Here is a 14303-nt window from a genome sequence, read left to right as displayed (position 1 = left end):
TGTGTGTGAGCGTGTGCCTGCGTGCGTGTGCTCTGTCTCGCCTACACTATCAGTATCTACTCCCCTCTTTCTTTTTTTTTTATCTCATGTTTTGTTTACCCTTTACACGAGGCAATGACAGCTCACTCTGCTTCTCTTTCTAGATAAAGGTTGAACTGGATTTAATAAACTCTTCAACAGAACAGCCCGTTTGCCCCCCAAAATATGACTCCCTCCCCCTTACCCTGACTGTGAGATTTTTTATTATCAGAAGTGGACTGACAGCCAATTAAAATAAGCTTCTACAGCAGCTTATGGAGGGATACTTTAGGAATAAACAGCACCATAAGGCCCAGTGGGAATATTACAGCAATACCTCAGGAGATGGAAATAGCACAAAGGAAGCTTGATCACATAAAACTCACTATAGACCTGCCCAGGTTTACTATAACTCCCACAGGGATAAAGCAGTTATAATAGGCCCATGTATCAAAGTAGATGAAAATACATGAAGGTACCATAAGGCTACTATAAACCCACCACTGAGCAGCAAACCCACTCTGAAAGTTCCCTAAGGCCTTTTGATGCCAGACGGACTGAAATAACATAAAGAACAACGAGATAACTCTAAACCATGGAACGAACAATGATTATTAAGTGACCTCACTTAGACACACACACAGAAGGCATTTTGTAGGAATATAGCATTGAAACTGAGGTATACCTTTAATGTGGGAAAACCACTTTTAAGAATCAAAGGCGTATTACTCTAGAGCAATGTTTAAAGGATGTCACAATTCTCAGTGTGTAAAATCTGCAGCATAAGAACACTATAAAGTCACTGTCGACTATTGGAGAAACAGAACTCTCATACTGAATGCTCAAGGGGATGTATAATATAGTTTCATTTAATGTAATATATTATAATCTAATGTAATATAACTTATAACAGTGTTTGTGGATGATGGATTTATCTGGTAACCACATTTGACTTCTGTCCAAGACTATGACAACACTGTAAAAAATTAGAAAGTGGATTAAAATATCTTTCTTGATACACTTTTGAGGTAAATTATGGATTAAAAGCACAAAATATTAATGTAAATAATGTTTAAAACAAAGTTAAACCAGATTTTTGAGTTAAAGACTTCCATATGAAACAAACTCAGTGGCTTAAACCCATTATTTATACTAAAGTGAAGGTTTATGATGTAGCATTGGTGGTTTAAAGAGCCCTTTAACTAATGCCTAACAACACAAACTCTAAATCCATCATAATGTTTTTACACAAATAGTTTTATGACTTCTTTTAAACCAATAAAAATGTCCACCCTTTGTCTTTGATTATAAATCCAGAGCTATGAATATGTAAATAATGTTGGTTTTAGGAGTGTAACAGCTGGGCCCAAGGTATTTAAATGATCTAAGTTTATATACACTTCACATTTTACATTTTCACACCACACTTTCAAAAAGTTCCATATCATAAATCCTTCAGGCGCATCAAGGTGTACAGTTGAGATTTAAGGTGAGCTCTGAGAAACTTTACCCCCCTTCAGCTGGCTATGTGAAAACTCACCGTGCACATACATCAATCTGTACTCAAACATCAGAGTGAATGAAGAAGAGGTGGAATATATTTTCTGACTTGAGGGAGGTCTTTAAAAACGAAGGCTGTATGATTCAAAGACTTTCAAAACATTACAAATCTTTTATAAAGCAAATACGCATCTAGATGTTTCCAAAGGTTGTTTAAAATGGGAAGAAATCAATAGGACTTCAGAGGAATGTGCTCGTTAAGGAAGCAAACGGATATGAAGAAAAGATGATTTATGGAAGAGTTGTAAAATTAAACCGACAAATATGGAGCTCAACTTGTAAGCTTTGAAAGATGTAGATATTAAAAATGTAACAGGAGTAGAGTGCAGCTTTGTCTCATGCTTTTAATGTTGAATAGGTAGTGCATTATATTCTGCTGTTTTCATTTTTATCCTGGTATGAATGAAAAAATGATGGACCTTATGTTATAGTGCACAGCGGAGAAGAAAATGGATAATAAGTTTGATGTAAAGCCACTAATACGCCCCTTAAATCAATACATTCTGTTACTTTAGTACCACTTTAAATATGCATCGTCTGCCTAAACTACCAAGCAATAATAAAATATAGCTGCATTGGGTTAGATAGTCAATGTTAAATTTTAGCCAAATTGAAAAACAGCATCTAAGGACCTATATCAAATATTAGGATGTAGCAAGCTTTGCTACCACAACCCCAGTATGGTCATTTTTTGGCACCAAAGCTGCTTGGTTAGGTTTACAATAAGATAATTTGGGCTTCAGTGAGTGCTGTGATACCTTGTTAGTTGTGTAACTATCATACGTTGTGTTAACTGCATTGTCTAAGACTTAACTAGCATAATAATAACAAAAAAACTCATCATGATCTTGCTTTAACGCCACTTTTTACCATAATCTACTATATAATGGTAGCACCAAGGAGCAATGCTAAAGGAGCATCCACATCATCATATTTTGAAACATTGGAGCACTGACCAAGCTGCTGTATTTACTCAGTGTTGGTGAGTTAAGATCATATCAGTATTGTTGCAATTTGTCCCCAAGGGACAGCCAAACCATCACTTCAGCCCTGGCTTGTGTGCTTAGCTGTTGAGGCAGCTGAGTCCCTCTCCGTCGGTAGCCCTGTGGCTGAGAGCCAAACGTGACTAGTAAACAAACAACACATACTCCCCATCATTTGTAGCCCTCTCTGCTGGGCTGTCACTGCGATTGTAACACAGATCGGTGGAGGGGTTTTGGCGGCACTGCTGCTCCAGCTGAGCCTGGCTGTTTTAGGTGAGGCTTATTAACGTTCAGGTCGTCTGTGCAGGGCTGGGAGATGTAAGATCCCTTTCACGCTGCTATGATAACATCTATGAGAGATGTTGGATGGTGGATCAAGCGTCTGGTGATAAAAGGGGAGGAAGGAAGAGGCTGGGCCCAGGCACTGAGCGAGTGTGTGAGGGAGTGTGTCCCGGAATTGGGATGTGTCCGGAATAAAGGGGCATCTAAGTATTCACAACTAAATCCAAAAAGTTAACGAGTGATGTCAGTGTGAGAGGGAAATCTTCAAAGCCCCAAAGCTTGGTAATTTCAAACAGTGTGTGTGTTTTTTTTCTACCACAGGGAAGTTTCATGTGTGTGCCAAGTGCTTTTTCTATGAACTCTTCTTGCCCGTATGCCCTGCAGTGACTGTACTTGGGCATGAAGTAGTGTTTATGTGGTTGGAACATGCATCACATCAACGTTTCTGTCAGCTGGCTGTTATTCTACATGCATCCCATTTAAATAATGTGCCACTTCTGCTCTTTGTTGAAGTCGTTTGATATTATAAAGGCAGTGTTTTCAGATTTACCCTCCCCGACCTGTCTGAGAGTCGGTCTGTGTTTGTGTACTGTTATTGTGTTTCTGAGAGCTTTGTGTTTTACTTCAGGTCAATTCTTCTGTTTCTTTTTCTCCTCAGGAGAAAATAATGTTTTTATTTATTAAGCTCTGAAAAGAAGTAGTCCATATGTCAGTCAAAACGTATTAGTTTGGACTGGATTTCATTTTAGACGTAGTTACAGCGGAGTGATGAAAGTACCCAGAATACTGCATGATAATCAGGTACTCCATGAGTCACTATTGACGCAGTTTCAGAGGTCAACAGTTTGGCACATTGACCTTATTTCCATAGTGTTCGAATTAAATTCACATCACACGTAAACATTTTGAGTGGAAACAGTAGCAGGTACAGCCTCAGTGATGTCAAATTACAGTGCATCAAGATTCACATCATACCTGCAGAATAATTTAATTATTGATTCATCCGTAGATTAATTTTTGATAAGGCACTTTAGCACCAAGGCTGTGGAATGTCATGATAATGTTTGAAATGCTCCTCACAATTACCCTTTAAATCAGGGTTATAGAGACTGGTGGAGATTTGGTTCAACCACAGTACAAGACAAATGAAAGGTTGACCTGTAATGGAGCTGGAGTTAGGAGACCACCAAAGTAATGATGATAAATCTTCTAGGGAACCTGAGCGTGGTGCAACAAATTAGCTGATAAACCATTCAGTATAATCCATAATCCCAAACTTAATAAATAGATAGTTTAATGATTCACCAATAAATACATATGACAACATCATGCCAACAGTGGATAACAATGCAGGTTCCTCTTAGGACCATGAATGCATGAATACAATTTCACAAGAATACATCACATAGTTGGGACATTTATTCAAAGCTACAAATGTGAAACTCATGATAGTGATAGAGGATAAGTCAGGAGGTCACCAACATCTTTGGGATCCTTCCTCTGGGGACTATGAATGTCTGTTTAAAATTTCGTGACAGCCAGCCCAACAGCTGTTGAAATATTTTACTCACAACATCTTGGCAGTTCTATATTTAGTGTTAGGGAATATCCAAACTAAGAGGATGTATCCTCTGGGGAGTATAAATGCCTCCATGAAATATCTTTTCAATCCACTAAGAAGTCAAAGAATCACACATCAGGTATTCTAGTATTTGTGTCATCTCATCCAAAGTCAAGCATTACTTAACCAGTGAGTCCTCACAGGTATAGTCATCCTAATGTGTGTCAGGATGTGTGTGTTTGTCCTGTGCGGTGCTTCCCAGGCACCAGGTGCACACTGGGATTTGCCACACTGGGTCGGCTCAGCTCCACTCACCTCATTATCCTCTTTGGACAAGGACGGACGTAATCTCCCTCTCCGTTTCGCTCTCTCCCCCCCTCCCTCCTCACCTCTCTCCCCCTCTTTCTGTCTCGGTCTTGCATCATCTCTCTCTCCTTTCTTGTTCTACCTTTCTGTCTACCTGAATCTCGTTCTATTTTCGTCCTCTCACAGCTTTTTCTGTTTTGTTTTTTGATTATGCTCTCACCTCTCACCCCCTCTCTCTCTTTCCCCCCCTCCCCATAGTCTTGCATAGTCTCTCTATCTCCTGGCTCTCTGCCTGTGGATTGATTAGTCTAGTCCTCTGTTGTTGCTGTTGGGTGACACAACACAACCGCTTGTCACACTTGGTTTGGCGGGTTAGGGTAGCTTGCAGGAACATGGAGTGGAGGGGGGCAGAGCTAGCGGGGAAGGTGGGATCAGGGGGGGGCGCTTTTGAAAGGAAAAAGTCTAAACCAGCCATCCGTTAAAGTGCGGTGCATGAATCTTGTTCTGTCACCTGTGGTGGTCTACCTTTAACCACCTAATACGCCCCTGTCACATCCCTGGGGACCTGCGGTGACTGAGCGAGCCATACTTAAAACCAGTGCTGGGAGAAAGAGAGAGAGGAGGGTGATGAAACGAAAGAAAAGAGTATTTTTTACCAAGCTTTTGGAGTGAGAACAAAAAAAAAGAAGGCGGTAATAAACTTGTCATTCCTCAGTCATCCCAGTGGGCTAATCAGCGACAAGTGTGTCACCTCATAAACTCTAATTGTCAGTTTAATCAGGATCATTTTCCAAATGCAGGAATGCTTTCCTGATTTGTTGATGATTATGATAATCCAACCAACACCACACAGGAGGGAGTTCTGTCGGACTGATAATATCTGCACTGCAGGGATGGGTCATTCTGTCACAGCCATGCTGATATTCAGAACAACAGCACAACATTTTAATGTATTTTCTTTTAATACAACATTTCTATGAATAAAAAGCAACGAAATATTCAAATTTGGATGTTTGAGTCATTTACTCATCATCATTAAGAGATCTTGTTGTAAAAAGTGGCTGGAACTGGGTTGCTGCCAAATGCAGTATACTAATAACTGTTTCCTGCACACTGGCTACTTAATGTATCTCCTGGTGTAATCTAAATATTGCAAAAAAATATGCTCATATAGCTGATTTTTATATAATAAGAACACTTATTCAGAGTGATATATAAAAAATATGGAATGACTCTTGTCCAATCAGATCACTTGATCTGAAATGACTGTTCATGACCCTTTATTTTAAAACAAAGTTTAAAATGTTCCTTTTTTTGTAAAGTAGTTTTAACTCTGGGCTTCTGATGTGAAAAAATGAAGCCAATGCCAAAGTACAAAAAACTGCAGTTCCTCAAGTGTCCACTAGAGGCTGGCTCCAACAGCCAAGGAGACCCCATTAACAACCATGTTAAAACCTATTTTTTAACCACTTTAAGACACCCTCTCTCAGAGAACACTTTACACTATAAGCTCAGTGTTAGACATTATTATACCAATTTCCCTGCATGTTATAACAATCTTTCTGTGGAGTTAACTGCCAGAATTAGGTGTAAACACACCTTTGGGCCACAGCTGACTATTTATAGCACCTGTATTGCAGTTTTATGGTATATAGATATATGAATGATGTATTAACGATGCTCATAAAACACCAGACGGGCAGCCAATGAAACAGAAAGAAATAAAGAAGGAAATGATTGCAAAGAACTTAAGGACTGGTAATTAGGATGATGCCTCTTATGCAAATTGTAACAACCATCACGTTAATCACAACAAGGTAATCCAATTAAAGTTAAGTCTATACGGTGCTGCTCACACCTGGGCTTTTAAAGCATAGTCTGAAATCAAGGGGAAAGTCACATAACCAATAAAACAATCTTTAATACGCATATTCCATCTCTCACACTCTCATAATATTACCACTCTGCAAAACAGGCCTACAAACACAAACGTGCTTCTCTTGTGCTGATACAAGTTTAATACCTCCAGCCCAAAGTGGCATTTTGAAACCTCATATTTCTAACTGGATGAAGCCTCAGATATGAGCAGCATAACTTAATATTCCTTAAGTGTCAAGCACTCGTGCTGTAAATCAGGTGTAGTGTGGTGCAGCTGCTGGAAAACAGGATTTGTTTGTGCATGTGTTGTGCTGCATCACCATAGGGGATTGCCAGACTACATAAAAATTGGAAGGGAAGAGCAATCCTTTATCATGATAGCATTACAGTCTGTTGTTTTTTTCCCAAGCAGCTGGCGGGTTGTGGAAAAACCTCCGTGTGTGCGTCTGTGCAAGGTGGTGTGTTTGTTTTCTACCCCCCTCTCTTTTTTTAGATCTTGCCAGTGGTTAAAGCTGGAGTGTGTGTTTGTTTGGATACGAGGGATAGAAAGACGGATGGAGGGAAATTAAGGAAAATGTTCTGTGAAGAAGAGACATCATTGCCGGACTGTGTGACCAGCTGGTGGAATAGAGCAATGAAAAGCAGATGGAGGGAAGTCTGTGTTTGTGGGTATGTCTAGCCAGCCAAATAGAGCAATGGACAGAGATAGTGCCATGAATAGCTTCACGGCTGTCTTTGTGTGTGTGTGCGTGTGTGTGTGTGCGTGTGTGTGTGTGCGTGTGTGTGTGTGTGCGTGTGTGTGTGCGTGTGTGTGTGCGTGTGTGTGTGCGTGTGTGCCGGCAGAGGCAATGATTGTATTGACAGCAAGCTTATTGTGGAGGCGCTGAAGCTTCAATAAATCACCTGGCCCCCTCGTTCTGCAAGATGTGTACACTTATATTAACCCTCATATATATTTGTGTGTGTGTGTGTGTGTGTGTGTGTGTGTGTGTGTGTGTGTGTGTGTGTGTGTGTGTGTGTGTGTGTGTGTGTGTGTGTGTGTGTGTGTGTGTAATGAGCAGACGGAGGTGGTGAGAGAGTAAGAGAGTGGGTTAATTATAGGAGGAGGGCAGAAGGTGGGTATAAACTCTGTGGCTAGAAGCTGATGGAGTGCAGGATCCCATAATTTACTTCCTTGGTCATCATTTAAAGTTGTAACCTGCAACAGATGCCAGCGATCCTCCCCCTATCATAAGTGATATTAAATCAAGGCGTACATATTTGCATTTTTTTTTAATAAGCTGTAATGTCTTCTAGGGTTATAAGCTGCACAGTTTCACACAGATTCATAGATTTAAAGAAGAAGAACATGTGTTTGAAAGTGACGTAACAACAACAAGGGTTGTAACAACACCTTGCGACACGGTTGAAAATTGGTACACTAACGGGACAGTTCAAAACATAGTAATGAAAAATGAAGCGCTTTACCCTTTATAGACAGCAGGGGGTGCTATTTGCATTTGACTTCTCTTGTTCTTCTGTAATCATTACTAGCCTACCATCTGTAGAAGAATCTGTAGAAGAAAAGTAAAACATCAGATTATGTACCTAGCATTTTGATTTGTGTTGTGTTGGGGGACTGCCTTTGGCAAGATCAGCCAACATCCACTACATCTGGTTACTCTAAAACGTACTTTATATTTGTAACTGCTATCTGCTCAACATATTTTGTGTTCCATTTGTTTTTAAAAGGGTTCAAGCCTGTTTTTGAACCCTTCGACTTGTTCCCCTAAAAGCTAGGTGTTGATAGTGAGTAACATTATCGCACTATTACCACAAATGTGCTGACAAACACCCAGACTTCTAAAAAGGACCAAAAAAAAAAGCCTGTTGTTATTGTGCTGAAGCATCAGTGTGCATGTTACATTAGTGCATTAGCAGGGCTGCAAAATAGAATTGACCAGTGCTTAAAGGGTAATAAAAAATACAAGGAAATGTTGCAGGAATGCCACAGCGATAATCCCTGAGCATCATCATTATTCGCCTTTAACTGCATTGGAAACACTTAGCTTTAAATGTTAATTCAGACCGTATAACCTGCTCACATTAACGCCAAAATGATAAGCTACAGAGGTTTGGATCTTGGTGGACATGTTTCTGCTGCTACTCAACACGTCAATGGGTTAGCTCATTTATTATTGAGACAATGTGAGGACTGAAGATGAAGGGTGCAGCGTGCCTAGATGGAAAAGAGCCCCTTGCACTGCGCTGCATTTAAACAGCTTATTGTGTTTTCCTCTCTTTGGGGATCTTAATCGATTTTATAGCATATGAGTTTATAATGTTAAGTCTATAAGGCTGCAGTGTGGTCACATAACAGGGTTCAGAAGCCTTCACAGTGAAAGCTCAGCTGGCAAGGATCATAAATTCAGCCACATAAAATAGAAAAGTTCCTACCTGTTCTCTGAGTGAGTGTGTAAGTATGTGTGTTTGTGAGAGTCTCAGGCTAAGCTAACAGTACAGCATCCTGCATCTCTGCTCTTCAGTTTTCTTGTGATCAAGGTCAGTGTGAATAGAGACCGGGTCACTAAACAGAGTGGAGCTGTCTTTGTGACTCTCTCTGTTATATAAATGAGATCCTTGCTGCAGACAAATAACTCAGCACAAAGGGAAGTACTGCAAACACTGCCTGTCAAGGAGAGCATGTATAAAAGGGCTCTGAGTTCCATCATTTTTTTATCCTTCTTTATGTTTCTCCTAGCTTAGTCTAACTTAACCTAGCTTAGCTTGGCCTAGTTAGTCTAGTCTAGCCTAATCATCTGGGTTTCTGTCTTAACCAGGTAGTCTAGAGGTTTAGATTTCTGTCTTTTCTACCTAGCTTAGTCTAGCCATATTTTTTCTGTTTTTGCAAAGTTAGATGCTCTCTAGATTTATTTCTTCTTTGCAGAGGAGCCTAGCAGTTTACATTTTTTGTGTAGGGTAGCCGTCCAGATTCCTGTACAAGCCACAGTCTTATTCCCAACCCTCCTGCCCTTCCCGCCCACCTGTTGACCTAGCTCCACTACACTCGTCGGCCTCAGTCCACTCATGTTAGTTCATTCCCTTTGTTCAGTGGCTAGTACCTCGTTGCTTGTTGCTATCTTGCTGATGGGTTTTTGAACTTTAACCTTGACCCACCTGCATGTTTTCAGCTGTTGTTTGCCTCCCAGCCAATACCTGCCAATAAGCTTTGCACCATTCTGGTTGCTGGCACCTGCATTTGGGTCCTCCCCTCTTGCTTGCCCTCCCAGCTGTGATGGAAATCATCACATTTTTCCTACTTTTCCACAGACCTTCATGGTTATTGCATTACTTTTAAATGTGTCAGCAGCTTCGCATGAAACTCAGCTGTCTCATAAGAGACACCATGTTTCAAATATAAGTCTGGTTTTGTTCCTCACCAGGAATTCATCGCTTACCCCAGCAGGGGAGGGTGGATAAGAAAGTTTCCATGCCACCCTCTTCTGTTGCCAGAGGAGTGGCGGGCTTGATAACGATCCCAGTGGAAGTGCTAGCTGCAAGCTAACCGGTTGCAAAGTGTTGCCTCACTTTTTTATTTCATTTTTGGGGGAAATCTGAATTATTCCTCCCCTCGCCGCGTTCCCTTCATGCTGGGATTGACTTGGCACTTGTCCCTGTGAACTTTGAAGTTGTTTTTATTTAAACATCACATGGAAAAAGGGTCACTTTTAGTATGAATGCTCCTTGCGCAGAAAGACTAAGTATGAAATATCTGAAATGATTATGCAGTCGCTCAAACATTGATTTTGTTTGCACAGCATCATGGATCAGATTAGAGAAATGGTCCTATGCAAATCAATGCTTGCAGGTATAAATAGATAGACGGATTATTGGATGGAGGAATGAAAAATGGGATGAGATACAGATGTATGCAGAGCCAATCAATGAACTGACTCAACAGATGGAGCTATCCCTGGCCTGCAATGAGTTGCTGTTAAATTGGCAGACATCTCTGTCGCCAGGAAAAGGCTTCTTACCCGATTATCCGCCCAAGTTCATACAGAACAGAGACTTAGAGCCAGATGGGAGGAAAGACAGGAGTGAGAAGGCGAGTTGAAAGGCAGCCTGGCTGTTTGTGGTTATTTTTTAAAGAGACTTTCCTTGTAGTTCAAAGCCAAGGCTCCACAGAACTGCCTCGAAACGGTACTTTACATTTCTATCCCAGGTTTTGTGGGGAGTGTTTTGCTCTGAGGAGCTCCAGCAGAGTGGAATTTGGTCTTAAGATGTTAAATGGAGGCGCTGCTCTGTGGACACACTTCTTGTTTTTTCCTGAAAATATTTTGACAACATGAACCTACAATTTAATTCTTACATGAAAGGGATACTTTGAAACCTTGCCATGTCAATACATTGAAGTGCATTACAGTCAGAGTTAGGAACAAGGATTTCTTTTGCAGTATTGTGAAATTATCCAGCCATGACATCAATTTGAAGAATTAAGTGATTTGACAAGAAGACACTTAAATCATCTGAACTCTTTAAGTGCAAGTAACAAAAACAGTTCATTTGTCTGTATTGAAATAGGAGTTGACAGTTAATGTTTACTCTGTAATTTTGTGTCAGGCTCTCTTAGTATGTAAGCAGCAGTTCAATATAGTCATGAAGCTGAAGTGTGATATTGAAATATCAAGTGACAGTGGACATTATGGGTGACAACTGTTGATGTTTAAGTTATTGTCCAAGTGTTGAGAGCACTACTTACTTAGATTAGAGAGTAAACTAACTGAAAACAAATGTCAAGATATGAAGAGTCCATATTCCTTTTAATGAAGTTGTCTTATTTTCAGGGTTTAGTCATTAAATGTCAATATTCATCACAACAGCGGCGCCACTTATCTGTAGAGAGAGCTGCACCCCTCACGACTGAGGCCAGCTGAAGTGGGCAGTTTCAAAACGGCCGCTCCATATTTGATTCCATCGTTTTTTATGACCTCTGTGAGGACTTCAGGTGATTATCTGGACTGTGTGATCAATTGGAAACGCTGAATATCTCATTATCTGCTGGAAGCTTTTACAGGACTAACAAGTATTTAGTGTCCAAACACGGCCTGCTGGCTTTGCTGTGGTTATCTCTCTCAGTGTGAGACAGCAGATTCCATCCGCTCTACTAATGTCCATTAATGGTGTGAGAGCACTTTTTGCTTGATATTATCTGACATTTAGGTGGAAGTGTGTGTCTTTGTGTCTTTGCACCTGTGTCCATCAGTATGTCCATTTAGGGCGGTGTTATGTGTGTGTGAGTGTCGCACAAAAGCCCAGTCTGCATCACTCAGTGCCATGCATATTGCTTTTCCTATCAAAGAGGACGCTTTTAGCCCCCCGGCCAGCGCTCGCCTTTGTGTCTGTAAGTGGCGGACCGTGGTCAGAATTTTTATATGTGTGTGTGTGTGTGTACGGTGGAGGGAGGGATAGATAGGGACAGAAAAACAGAGGGTTGAGACAGAAAAGAGAGAGGGATGCAGAGAGGAAGTTTTGGGAAGTAGAGGACGGAGTCTGTGTCATGAACTCGATGTCGAACAAAGTGGTTTAAAGGCAAAGTTTATCAAAGCGTAGCCAGAAACACGATGAAGTGAAGTAGAAAGAGAGGGAGAGGATGAAAAGGATGGAATAATAGGGATGCAAAAAGAGGAGTACAAAGGGAGGAAGTGGGAGGGGTGGATATAAAAGTTAAAATCTGTGCTGTCACAGGCTTCACAAATTGCCTTGCATACCCCTGAGACCACGGATAGGATGACTTACTTCCTTCCTGTCCTCTCTGTTTCTCCTCTTTCTCCTCTTTCTCACTTACACACACACACACACACACACACACACACACACACGCACACACACACGTACAGTCTAGCCACAGAGCTGACAGGCATCTTACCCAGCTACTTAGAAACAGTCATCTGATGAAAACGTCTTTCAAGTGGCAAAGAAGCGATTGGCGACCGCTCTCCTGTGATAACATTGTGCTTTCACAGTCTGAATACTTAATGAAGGAGTCTCATTATCACAGTAATCAGTGTGGTTAGCATGTAGAGAACATAAATGCAAAGGGACGTATGTTACGCAAGGAAACCCTTCGAAATCTTAGAGGACTGTGACTCTCTGCCCTGTTCCTCCTGTGAGATTATAGTCTTGATTAAAAATAGTCCCAATCTCTGAGTTCTATTTTATCTCCAGGTCAGTGTCTGCATGAAACTAAAGAGCAGAAACTTTAATATTAGATATGAAAACTCTAAGATGGAATAATTTACCTTTGGTGTCTGCATGTTATTCTTCAGAAAGCAAGTTAGAATCTACATATTTAGATCAATGTGGCCCTACAGGATGGAAACCAAGAGACTATGACATATAATAATTAGAGATGGATAAAGCTAATATTCATATATGATGGTTAAGGCATAGTGTAGTTTTTAAGTCCACAAAGGATCCAGGTCACCTCGGTCCCTTTGTTCCATCTGTTAATATGAAGGAGGCGCGGATAATGACCTATTCTACAGCCAGTCAGTAGGGGGAGCTCCAAATGTTTTGGCTTCACATCAGTGAACACTTATGGTGTCTATTTTGATATACAATCTATGATCCAAACATGGGACCTTGGACGTGGAACCACCTGATGAACGCAAGCCCCAATATCCACTCTTATTGTTGCTCTGTTTTGGTCTCCACTAACTCCTTTTAGAAATATCAGCCTCTTTAGTTTTTAGCTGCTCCGCTTTGTTCTTTTGATTTTTGAAAATGCATTTGTTGTCTTTAAACGATGCTAAGGAAAGGGGCGAGATTCAACAAAAGCATTAAGGTCATGGTCTGAAAGAGCCTAAATGGCTTTGAGAGGAATTAATTGATAACTTGAACGATTGCTATGAAAATGCTTATGTGCAGCTTCAATGGTAATTTAATAAAAAGCCACATTTATAATGGCATTATTCCAGTTTTTAAAATTAAAACCCACCTTATGTCTCCTGAATTTGCTCCTTCATTCTTGCATTCAGCTTCTAAATGCGAGCTCCTCTGAAGTCCTCCCAGCACAGTGTGGATGGCAACAAGTCGAGAGCAAATTTGCTGTAAATATGACACCCTTTGCTCAGCACCGAACAGAAACAGATGCAATCTCAAGATTACACCCACCCACAGCTGCTCCTTCCTTATTTCATTCTCACCCTAGTTGTTAGATTTAGTCTGGACTGGGGGCTTTTCGTGATTCAGCGGCTTGGAACGAAAACCTCATTGCAAACAGATGCAATCCAGAGATTAGACCCGGCCGCCCTTGCACATATTGTTGGGGAGCTTCTGCACAGGGACCGGGGCTTCCCTTCAGCTTGTTGCACAGAAGAAGAGAGCAGTGCGAATGGACACATTGTTGAGATTATTCTGGAGTGATTGTCACTCAATCTGATTGGAATCCAGATATTACACTGAGCCCGTCTAATCCGATCTGATTGGGCATTGATTTTGGGTCGACTGGTCGATTGACAAGGACGAAAGAGCTTTATTGTAATTTCAGTCAGTTTGCGCTTTTGGCAGCTGTGTGTTAGCATATGTTTGTGTGCATGCTTTATAGAGGGAAGCAGACAAAAAAGGAGCCTGGAGGAAGAAAAGAGAGTAAAAGAGGAGTGGATCTATTGTATCGACTGGAGGATTGCTTTGTGTGTGTTGTGCATGCATGCGGACATGTTGTTGGCAGTGTT

The 14303-nt window shown here is 40.9% G+C and overlaps 1 protein-coding gene across 2 annotated transcripts in view; it reads left to right on the top strand.

Moving 5' to 3' along the window:
* dmd (dystrophin) overlaps positions 1-14303 on the top strand; it is a 234151-nt gene that overhangs the window by 30091 nt on the left and 189757 nt on the right. The gene's annotated exons all lie outside the window — the stretch shown is intronic.

The sequence above is a fragment of the Notolabrus celidotus genome, chromosome 24 (genome assembly GCF_009762535.1).
Source record: "Notolabrus celidotus isolate fNotCel1 chromosome 24, fNotCel1.pri, whole genome shotgun sequence".
In the NCBI taxonomy this organism is placed as follows: Eukaryota; Metazoa; Chordata; class Actinopteri; order Labriformes; family Labridae; genus Notolabrus; species Notolabrus celidotus.
The sequence above is the reverse complement of the archived record's forward strand: the minus strand, read 5'-3'. Positions and strand labels throughout refer to the sequence as shown.